We start from the raw sequence: 11,590 nt of genomic DNA, 5'->3' as shown, positions 1-11,590 counted from the left end.
GCATTTCAGACAGACTCTGAGAAATCATATTGACTTGTTGGGTCAATATTTTATTCTGAGCCAATATGGCATTCAGAGTATCAATCTCAAGAACTCATTTCTTCTGATTTGTCCCATTATTCACAGGATTCCTTTCAGAGGTGTACATGAATTGGTTATTTGCAACCATTTCAATGAGTTCCTGAGCTTCTGCAGGCGTCTTCTTCAGATGAAGAGATCCTCCAGCAGAGCTATCCAATGACATCTTGGATAGTTCAAACAGACCATCATAGAAAATACCTATGATGCTCCATTCTGAAAGCATGTCAGAAGGGCATCTTCTGATCAGTTGCTTGTATCTTTTCCAAGCTTTATAGAGGGATTCACCATCCTTCTGTCTAAAGGTTTAGACTTCCACTCTAAGCTTACTCAATTTTTGAGGTGGAAAGAACTTTGCCAAGAAGGCATTGACTAGCTTTTTCTAAGAGTTCAGGCTTTCCTTAGGTTGTGAATCCAACCATGTTCTAGCTCTGTCTCTTACAGCAAAAGGAAAAAACATCAGTCTGTAGACTTCAGGGTCAACCCCATTGGTCTTGACAGTGTCACAGATTTGTAAGAATTCAGCTAAGAACTTATGAGGATCTTCCAATGGAAGTCCATGAAACTTGCAATTCTGTTGCATTAGAGAAACTAATTGAGGCTTAAGCTCAAAGTTGTTTGCTCCAATGGCAGGGATTGAGATGCTTCTCCCATAGAAGTCGGGAGTAGGTGCAATAAAGTTACCAAGCACCTTCCTTGCATTGTTGGCATTGTTGTTTTCGACTGCCATGGTTTCTTCTTCCTTGAAAAGCTCTGTTAGGCCCTCTAGAGATAATTGTGTTTTAGCTTCTCTTAGCTTTCTCTTCAAGGTCCTTTCAGGTTCAGGATCAGCTTGAACAAGTATGCCTTTATTTTTGTTCCTGCTCATATGAAAGAGAAGAGAACAAGAAAGTAGGGAATCCTCTATGTCACAGTATAGAGATTCCTTGAGGTGTCAGAGGAAAAGAAGAATAGAAGGAGGTGGTAGATGGAGGAGAATTCGAACATATAAAGAAGGAGGGAGTTCGAATTATACCTTGAGGAGGAGTCTTAGTCCCTTAAATAGAAGGATGTGAAAAGAGGGGAAGAATTTTCGAAAATAATTTAAAAAGATTTTGAAATAATTAAAAAGAAATTTGAAAATTTGATTGAGATTTTCGAAAACTAAGATTGGGAAAGAAATAAAGTGATTTTTGAAAAAGATTTTGAAATTAGAAAAAGATATGATTGAAAAAATTAATTTTGAAAAAGATGTGATTGAAAAGATATGTTTGAAAAGATATGATTGAAAATCAATTTAGAAAAAGAATTTTTTTTTTAAAATTAAAGTTGATTACTTGACTATCAAGAAATTAAAAGATATGATTTTAAAATTTAAAGTTTGATCCTTTCTTAATAGGCAAGTAACAACATGAAAATTTTGAAGTAAATTTTTAATTGAAGCAAGGATTTTTGAAAATAGTAAAAATAAATATAAAATGGGAAGAAATTGATTTTGAAAGAGATATGATTGGAAAGATATGATTTGAAAAAGATTTGATTTTGAAAAAATATGAAAACTTGAAAAAAATGTGAATTAAAAATAAAATCTTCCCTCTAGTGTCATCCTGGCGTTAAACGCCCAGAATGGTGCCCATTCTGGCGTTTAACGCCCAAATCTCTACCTTTTTGGGCGTTAAACGCCCAGCCAGGTACCCTGACTGGCATTTAAACGCCAGTTTTCCTTCTTCACTTGGCGTTTTGAACGCCCAGCTTTTTCTGTTTGATTCCTCTGCTGATTGTTCTGAATCTTCAATTCTCTGTATTATTGACTTGAAAAGACATAGTTTTAAAAAATATTTTTGAATTTTTGATGATGGGAATTAATAAAAAATGCAACTAAGATCAAATAAACAATGCATGCAAGACACCAAACTTAAAAGTTTGTATACTAAGGACTATAACAATGTAAATATGAATGTAAGAAACAACAAAACATACAAAACAAGAGAATTTGAAGATCAAAGCAATGAAATCATCAAGAACAACTTGAAGATCAATGAAGAACAATATGTATAAATTCGAAAAATGCAAGAAGAAAAAAAGTCATGCAATTGACACCAAACTTAAAAATTGATACTAGACTCAAACAAAAAACATAAAATATTTTTGGTTTTTATGGTTTTATAAATTTTTTTTGTATTTTTTTCGAAAATTATATAGAAAAGAAAATAAAGAGAATCAAAACTTTTAATAAGAATTCCAGGAATCATGCAATGTTAGTCTAAAGCTTCAGTCTAAAAAGATTAGACATGTTTGGCCAAGCTTCAGCAGGACATTACATTCAGCAGCTAAATTGATGAGAATCAATCAGCTTTTGTGATGCTAAGAACATCACCTTGAAACTCTAGAATTCATTCTTAAAAATTCTGAAAAGTACCTAATCTAAGCAACAAGATGAACCGTCAGTTGTCCAAACTCGAACAATCACCGGCAACGGTGCCAAAAACTTGGTGCACGAAATTGTGATCATCAACAATGGCGCCAAAGACTTGGAGCTCTCAAACGTGAATCACACTTTGTCATAATTCCGCACAACTAACTAGCAAGTGCACTGGGTCGTCCAAGTAATACACCTTACGTGAGTAAGGTCGATCCCACGGAGATTGTCGGCTTGAAGCAAGCTATGGTCATCTTGTAAATCTCAGTCAGGCAGATTCAAATGGTGATAGAGGATTGATAATTAAAAGATGAATAAGACATAAAATAAAGATAGAGATACTTATGTAACTCATTGGTGGATTTCAGATAAGCGTATGAAGATGCTTTGTTCCCCTTGAACCTCTGCTTTCCTATTGCCTTCTTCCAATTATTCATACTCCTTTCCATGGCAAGCTTTATATTGGGCATCACCGTTGTCAATGGCTACATCCTGTCCTCTCAGTAAAAATGGTCCTGATGCTCTGTCACAACATCGGCTAATCAGCTGTCGGTTCTTGATCATGTCGGAATAGGATCCATTGATCCTTTTACGTCTGCCACACGCCCCACAATCGCGAGTTTGAAGCTCGTCACAGTCATCCCTTCCCAGATCCTACTTGGAATACCACAGATAAGGTTTAGACTTTCCGGATCTCAGGAATGGCCGCCAATAATTCTAGCCAATACCACGAAGGTTCCAATCTTAGATTAGAAACCCAAGAGATACACACTCAATCGAAGGTAGAACGGAGGTGGTTGTCAGGCACACGTTCATAGGTGAGAATGATGATGAGTGTCACGGGATCATCACATTCATCAAGTTGAAGAACAAGTGATATCTTAGAGAAGAAATAGACTTGAGTTGAATAGAAAAACAATAGTACTTGTATTAATTCATGAAGAACAGCAGAGCTCCACACCATAATCTATGGTGTGTAGAAACTCCACCGTTGAAAATACATAAGAACAAGGTCTAGGCATGGCCATGAGGCCAGCCCCAAACATGAAAAGGTCTATCAAAGTATGAGTAAAGGATAGATAGTGTGAAAATACAATAGCAAAAGGTCCTATTTATAGAAAACTAGTAGCCTAGGGTTTACAGAAATCAGTAATTAATGCAGAAATCTTCTTCCGGGCTCACTTGGTGTGTGCTTGGGCTGAGCATTGAAGCATTTTCGTGTAGAGACTTTTCTTGGAGTTAAACGCTAGCTTTTGTGCCAGTTTAGGCGTTTAACTCCAGCTTTTGTGCCAGTTTTGGAGTTAAACGCCAGAATTCTTGAGCTGACTTGGAACGCCAGTTTGGGCCATCAAATCTTGAGCAAAGTATGGACTATTATATATTGCTGGAAAGCCCAGGATGTATACTTTCCAACGCAATTAAGAGCGCACCAATTGGGCTTCTGTAGCTCCAGAAAATCCACTTTGAGTGCAGGAAGGTCAGAATCCAACAGCATCCAGTCCTTTTTCAGCCTCTGAATCAGATTTTTGCTCAGGTCTCTCAATTTCAGCCAGAAAATACCTGAAATCACAGAAAAACACATAAACTCATAGTAAAGTCCAGAAGAGTGATTTTTATTTAAAAACTAATAAAAACTAACTAAAATATACTAAAAACATACTAAAAACAATGCCAAAAAGCGTATAAATTATCCACTCATCAGAGTCTATAAAATTGACCTGATCACCTGTGTGGCTCCATAAGAGCCCACTGTCAAGCTATTGACATTAAAAAAGCACTTGTTGGAAGGCAACCCAATGTTATTTAATCATTTTTATTTTGTTTTCTCTTTGTTATTTCATGTTTTATTAGGTTGATGATCATGTGGAGTCACAAAATAAATTCAAAAATTAAAAACAGAATCAAAAACAGCAGAAGAAAAATCACACCCTGGAGGAAAGACTTACTGGCGTTTAAACGCCAGTAAGGAGCATCTGGCTGGCGTTCCACGCCAGAACAGAGCATAGAGCTGGCGCTGAATGCCAGAAACAAGCAGAGAACTGGCGTTCAACGCCAGAAACATGCTGCACATGGGCGTTGAACACCCAAAACAAGCATCACTTCGGCGTCTAAACGCCAGAAATGCATGCAAAGGCATTTTACATGCCTAATTGGTGCAGGGATGTAAATCCTTGACACCTCAGGATCTGTGGACCCCACAGGATCCCCACATACCTCCACTCACCTTCCCTCCTCATAATCCTATATCACCCTCTCTCTCTCTCCATTCATAGTCATCCCTTATGTTTTCCATTCACCACTCACATCCATACATCCCATTGATGACAAGTCATCCTAGTCTATTTTAGCTAGTCTTTTTCTTTTGTTTTCATTAGAATTATGCACTTTCTTGAGCTACAAGCAAGCGAATTGAGTAGATTTTCATGTTTTCCTTGATTGAACCAACCATATATGAATTCATGCCATTTCATGAGGTTTTATGCTATATTTGTTGCATATTATGAAAGAATGAAGATCTCATGATTTTGAGCATAGCTTTGATGAGTTTGGTTGATTAATGATAGGTGAAGAAAGCTTGGAGAAAGGTTGAAGCAAAGAGGAATGGCTAGAAGTGAAGAGAGGACAATGGAATAAGTGAAATTGAACCAGGAAGCATGAAGTTAGCCCCAACGTTAGCCCCCTAACTTGGAGGCTAACGTTGGAACTTGAATTTTCCTCCCTGGCCATCCAACGTTTGCGCCAACGTTAGCCCCCTAACTTGGAGGCTAACGTTGGAACATGAAGACAAAGGGAGAAGGGCCAACGTTAGCCCCAACGTTAGCCCCCTAACTTGGAGGCTAACGTTAAAACTTGAGAAGATCTCCCCTGGGCACCAACGTTTGCGCCAACGTTAGCCCCCTAACTTGGAGGCTAACGTTGGCACATGAATTACAAAGGGAGAAGGGCCAACGTTTGCGCCAACGTTAGCCCCCTAACTTGGAGGCTAACGTTGGCGCCACTAGCACTAAACAAGGCCAACGTTAGGGTCAAAGTTAGACCCCTAACGTTGGCACCAACGTCCATACCAGAAGAATTTTGCTTGCTGCTATGAAAAGTTGGAGCCAAAGTTAGACCCCTAACTTTGGCTCAAACTTTTGGTCCAACTTTTGCAAACTCAACCCGGTTCAATTCGGTTCCTCTTCAAACTCCAAGAGCAATCAACCAAGGCCTTTATCAACCCAATTCCATCAAGAGCAAGGGCCCAAATGATCATCACTCAAAGGCACAAGAAATAGATAAAATAGGAATTTCATTTAATTGTAATTTGTTTTTAATTTCATTTTCATTTCCATTTTGTAAAGCCTATATAAGGCATCATTTTCATATTTATGAGGGAGGCTGGCTCCACTAGGGAGCATTAGGATTAGAGAGCTCTCTCTTAGTTTACGTTCTTGTCTTGAATCTTGAGTGGAGAATTGAAGAAATTCTGTTTCATTCTCCCTTTGAGATTTCTCTTTGTTTTGCTTGTCTGCATAATTTCAGAAATTGGGATTTGAATCAAAGTTTTCATTTACTGCTTCCATCTTCATTTCTTCTTCAATCTGTCTGCTGTTGAATCAAGGAAGGGCTTGAGATCTAGACTCGTTTTCTAGTCTCTTTGATTCCCTGAGATCTTCAATTTTATTTTTCAATTAAGCTGAGAATATGAGCGTTCCTTACTTCACTGCACTTCACAATTTAAATTCTGTTTTAATTCCTAGCATCCAATTTCCTTTATTCTTCCTGCAATTTACATTTCCAGTTGCTTGATCTATTGCTCTCTTTAGTTTCCCTGCACCCACTCCCCTTTACATTTAATGAATTTTATCTTTCTTCCAATTTAAGTTTCTGCAATTTACTTTTCTTGCACTTTAAGTTTCTGTACATTTATTTTCTGCAACTTTAAATTCTCTGCATTTTACATTCTGCTCTCAAAATTTCACCCAACCACTCAATGTTAGCTTGACTAAACTAATCACCCACTAAAATTGCTTGATCCATCAATCCCTGTGGGATCGACCTCACCCCCGTGAGTTTTTATTACTTGATGCGACCCGGTGCACTTGCCGATTAGATTTGTGTGTTTTGGGAGAAATTTATTTTTCCTCCAAAATATCTCATCACCCATCTACCTTCAAAATTCAAAATCTCTTTCCCACCCAAGCCCACCTATATAGCCGAATACATACATCCCTCCATCTTCCCCATATCTTCTTCTTCTTCTACTATTCTTTCTTCTTTTGCTCGAGGCCGAGCAACATTCTAAGTTTGGTGTGGTAAAAGCATAGCTTTTTTTTGTTTTTCCATAACCATTGATGGCACCTAAGGCCAGAAAAACCTCTAGAAAGAGGAAAAGGAAGACAAAAGCCTCCACCTCCGAGTCATAGGAGATGGAGAGATTCATCTCAAGGGTCTATAGCTCAGTGGTAGAACATTTGACTACAAATCAAGAGATCCCTAAGATACCTCAGGGGATACATTTTCCTCCACACAATTATTGGGAGCAACTAAGGATAGGAGCACCAAGAGCACTCCATCATCCTCCATGAAAATAGAGAAGATCAAAGAGCTATGAGGGAGGAGCAACAAAGACAAGGAAGAGACATAGAGGAGCTCAAAAGCACCATTGGTTCTTCAAGAAGAGGAAGACGCCACCCTCACTAAGGTGGACTCATTCCTTAATCTCCTTGTTTATTTATTTTCCTGTTTTTCGATTTTTATGCTTTATGTCTGTTTGTGTTTTTGTCTTCATGATCACTAGTATTTAAGTGTCTATGCCTTAAAGTTATGAATGTCCTATGAATCCATCACCTCTCTTGAATGAAAAATGTTTTAATTACAAAAGAACAAGAAGTACATGGTTTCGACTTCATCCTTGAAACTAGTTTAATTATTTTGATGTGGTGACAATACTTTTTGTTTTTTGAATGAATGCTTGAACAGTGCATATGTCTTTTGAAGTTGTTGTTTAAGAATGTTAAATATGTTGGCTCTTGAAAGAATGATGAATAGGAGAAATGTTATTTGATAATCTGAAAAATCATAAAAATGATTCTTGAAGCAAGAAAAAGCAGTGAATACAGAAAGCTTGTGAAAAAAAAGGCAAAAAAAAAATAGAAAAAAAAGAAAAAAAAAAGCAAGCAGAAAAAGCCAAAAGCTCTTAAAACCAAGAGGCAAGAGCAAAAAGCCAATAACCCTTAAAACCAAAAGGCAAGGGTAAATAAAAAGGATCCCAAGGCTTTGAGCATCAGTGGATAGGAGGGCCTAAAGGAATAAAATCCTGGCCTAAGCGGCTAAACCAAGCTGTCCCTAACTATGTGCTTGTGAAATGAAGGTGTCAAGTGAAAACTTGAGACTGAGCGGTTAAAGTCAAGGTCCAAAGCAAAAGAAGAGTGTGCTTAAGAACCCTGGACACCTCTAATTAGGGACTTTAGCAAAGCTGAGTCACAATCTGAAAAGATTCACCCAATTATGTGTCTGTGGCATTTATGTATCCGGTGGTAATACTGGAAAACAAAATGCTTAGGGCCACGGCCAAGACTCATAAAGTAGCTGTGTTCAAGAATCAACATACTGAACTAGGAGAATCAATAACACTATCTGAACTCTGAGTTCCTATAGATGCCAATCATTCTGAACTTCAATGGATAAAGTGAGATGCCAAAACTATTCAAGAGGCAAAAAGCTACAAGTCCCGCTCATCTGATTGGAGCTATGTTTCATTGATATTTTAGAATTTATAGTATATTCTCTTCTTTTTATCCTATTTGATTTTTAGTTGCTTGGGGACAAGCAACAATTTAAGTTTGGTGTTGTGATGAGCGGATAATTTATACGCTTTTTGGCATTGTTTTTACATAGTTTTCAGTATGATTTAGTTAGTTTTTAGTATATTTTTATTAGTTTTTAATTAAAATTCACATTTCTGGACTTTACTATGAGTTTGTGTGTTTTTTTGTGATTTCAAGTATTTTCTGGCTGAAATTGAGGGACCTGAGCAAAAATCAGATTCAGATGTTGAAGAAGGACTGCAGATGCTGTTTGATTCTGACCTCCCTACACTCAAAGTGGACTTTCTGGAGCTACAGAACTCCAAATGGCGCGCTTTTAATTGCGTTGGAAAGTAGACATCCAGGGCTTTCCAGAAATATATAATAGTTCATACTTTGACTAAGGATTGACGAAGTAAAATGGCGTTTAACGCCAGTTCTATGCTGCATTCTGGAGTCAAATGCCAGAAAAAAGTTGCAAAGTGGAGTTCAATGCCAGAAACACGTTACAAACTGGCGTTCAACTCCAAGAATGACCTCTCCACGTGTAAACTTCAAGCTCAGCCCAAGCACACACCAAGTGGGCCCCAGAAGTGGATTTCTGCATTGTTTACTCAATTTTGTAAACCCTAGTAACTAGTTTAGTATAAATAGGACTTTTTACTATTATGTTTACATCTTTAGTTTCATCTTTAGATCACGTTTGGGGGCTGGCCATTCGGCTATGCCTGAACCTTTCACTTATGTATTTTTCCACGGTAGAGTTTCTACACACCATAGATTAAGGTGTGGAGCTCTGCTGTTCCTCAAAGATTAATGCAAAGTACTACTATTTTTCTATTCAATTCAACTTATTCCGCTTCTAAGATATTCATTCGCACTTCAACATGAATGTGATAATCGTGACAAAGTCATCATCATTCCCCTATGAACGCGTGCCTGACAACCACTTCCGTTCTACCTTCGATTGAATGGATATCTCTTGGATATCTAATACAGGAGACCGAGTCCGAGTTATTAGCGTCTTCGTGGTATAAGTTAGAACCCATGGATGGCCATTCCTGAGATCCGGAAAGTCTAAACCTTGTCTGTGGTATTCCGAGTAGGATCTGAGAAGGGATAGCTGTGACGAGCTTCAAACTCGCGAGTGCTGGGCGTAGTGACAGACGCAAAAGGATAGTAAATCCTATTCCAGTATGATCGAGAACCGACAGATGATTAGCCATGCAGTGACAGCGCATTGGACCATTTTCACAGGAGGATGGGATGTAGCCATTGACAACGGTGATGCCCTACATAAAGCTTGCCATGGAAAGGAGTAGGATTGATTGGATGAAGACAGCAGGAAAGCAGAGATCAGAGAAACGAAAGCATCTCTATACGCTTATCTGAAATTCTCACCAATGAATTACATAAGTACCACTATCCTATTTTATATTTTATTTAATTTTCATCCACTATAATTTCTTAAAACTATTTGAATCCGCCTAACTGAGATTTACAAGGTGACCATAGCTTGCTTCAAGCCGACAATCTCCGTGGGATCGACCTTTACTCACATAAGGTTTATTACTTGGACGACCCAGTGCACTTGCTGGTTAGTTGTACGAAGTTGTGAAACAGATATAAGATCATGAACGTGCGTATTGAGTTTTTAGCGCCGTTACCCAGGAATGGAATGATCACGATTTCGCACACCAGTAACACCCGAATAAATTTTGAATCTCTTTTGTTAAGTAGGATAGATTGCATTTGACAACCCTTGCATGTTAGTTATCTCTTAATAAGTCCACTTGGTTAGAGTAATGACTTCTTTCCTAGGAAGCTAGAATTTTGGGGCAACCCTACCAATTTTGAAAATTGTGAAAATTTTTTATGCTAAGTTTGTTTGAAGAATGTAATATGGAACATGCATTTTGAGCCAAGAACACAAGCAAGTGAGTCTTGAGCCTAATTGCGTGTCTACATCTTCTAGCCACTTACTTTTCTTCTTTTGTGCATTGTTCTCTCTCTACGATTATGATCCTTAAATTGTTTGACTCTATATTTCTATTGTTATACATATGAATGCATGTACATGATTGAGGCCATCTTCTCACTTAACTACTTACCCAAATGGCCTTACCTTATAACAACCTTTGCAACCAATTTTGAGCCTGCACTTAACCCACTTATTCTTAATTTTAGCACATCACAAGCCAAAAGAGGAAAATCATGAATGTCCCTATTTGAATCCTTGAATAGCTTAGGCTAGAGTGTGTATGTCATTCAAATGTGGGAAAATGGGGGGGGGGCATTGGTTGAGGTAAGAGCATGTTGTTGATTTTGTCAAAAATATCGGGAAGTGGATACATACTCATGTGTTGAGCAAATGTGTAGGCCATATGCATTGAAAAAAAAAAAGAAAGGAAAAAAAATGAAATAAAAAAAATGAAAAAAACAAAAAAAAAAAGAAAAAGAGAAAAAGAAAAGAAAATAGAAAAAGAAAGAAAAAAAAGAGAAGTAATAAAAGGGGACAAAAATGCCCTAAGGTAGGACCTAAAGACAAATAAATGCATATGTATAATGATCAAAAGTAAATGCATGAGTATGTGAAAGAGTGAGAAACGGGTAGTTAGGTTAGCACATAATTGTATAGGATGTTATATAGGTTAGGTGGGGAGCTTAAGTTAATCAAAGGATTCAATCTTTAGCCCACTTAAGCAAATATATATAACCCTACCTTAACCCTAACCCCATTACAACCTAAGGAAAGATCTCATGATATATGTATGCATGCATAGAACAATTTTTGATTGTTAGAGGAAGAACAAATTTTGGAAGAGCATGAAGTAGGAGAGGATTGAGTGATCAATCCTATACACCAAGCGAATAGAGTGCAAACACTTCCGGTGAGGGTTCGAAGCCCGATTTCTTGTTCCCGGCTCTTGCGAGCGTTCTTCATGCAAGCTATGCATATTTCACTTTGATGACTAAAATTGGTAGAGTTCATACATTGCCCATCATTTTGCCCTGTGTGCATATATATATGTGTCCTAGGAAGATTGAATTGCTCTTGACCAAGTAGATAGTAGCACACACCCTAGTTGCATTCATGTAGGTAGATTGCATCCCATGAGTCTCACTCCCTTGCGATCCTTTGATCTTTTGCTTTCCTTTAGCATGAGGACATGCTATACTTTAAGTGTGGGGAGGTTGATAAACCCCGTTTTTAGGGTTTATCATGCATAGATTTTAATGATTTTATCAATGATCTTTCACACTTATTCACATAAAACTACATGATTTTGTGTTCCTTTCCCAACTTTGCTTCATAGATGAAAAC

The 11,590-nt window shown here is 37.7% G+C and overlaps 1 non-coding gene across 1 annotated transcript; it reads left to right on the top strand.

Moving 5' to 3' along the window:
- Positions 1 to 298: 298 nt before the first annotated feature.
- LOC112739016 (small nucleolar RNA R71) lies at positions 299 to 406 on the top strand. Its single transcript, XR_003169958.1, has one exon. It is a non-coding gene; the product is annotated as a small nucleolar RNA R71 (small nucleolar RNA).
- Positions 407 to 11,590: the final 11,184 nt, after the last annotated feature.

The sequence above is a fragment of the Arachis hypogaea genome, chromosome 13, assembly GCF_003086295.3.
Source record: "Arachis hypogaea cultivar Tifrunner chromosome 13, arahy.Tifrunner.gnm2.J5K5, whole genome shotgun sequence".
Classification (NCBI taxonomy): domain Eukaryota; kingdom Viridiplantae; phylum Streptophyta; class Magnoliopsida; order Fabales; family Fabaceae; genus Arachis; species Arachis hypogaea.
Note: the sequence above shows the minus strand (reverse complement) of the source record. Positions and strands in the feature narration are given on the sequence as shown.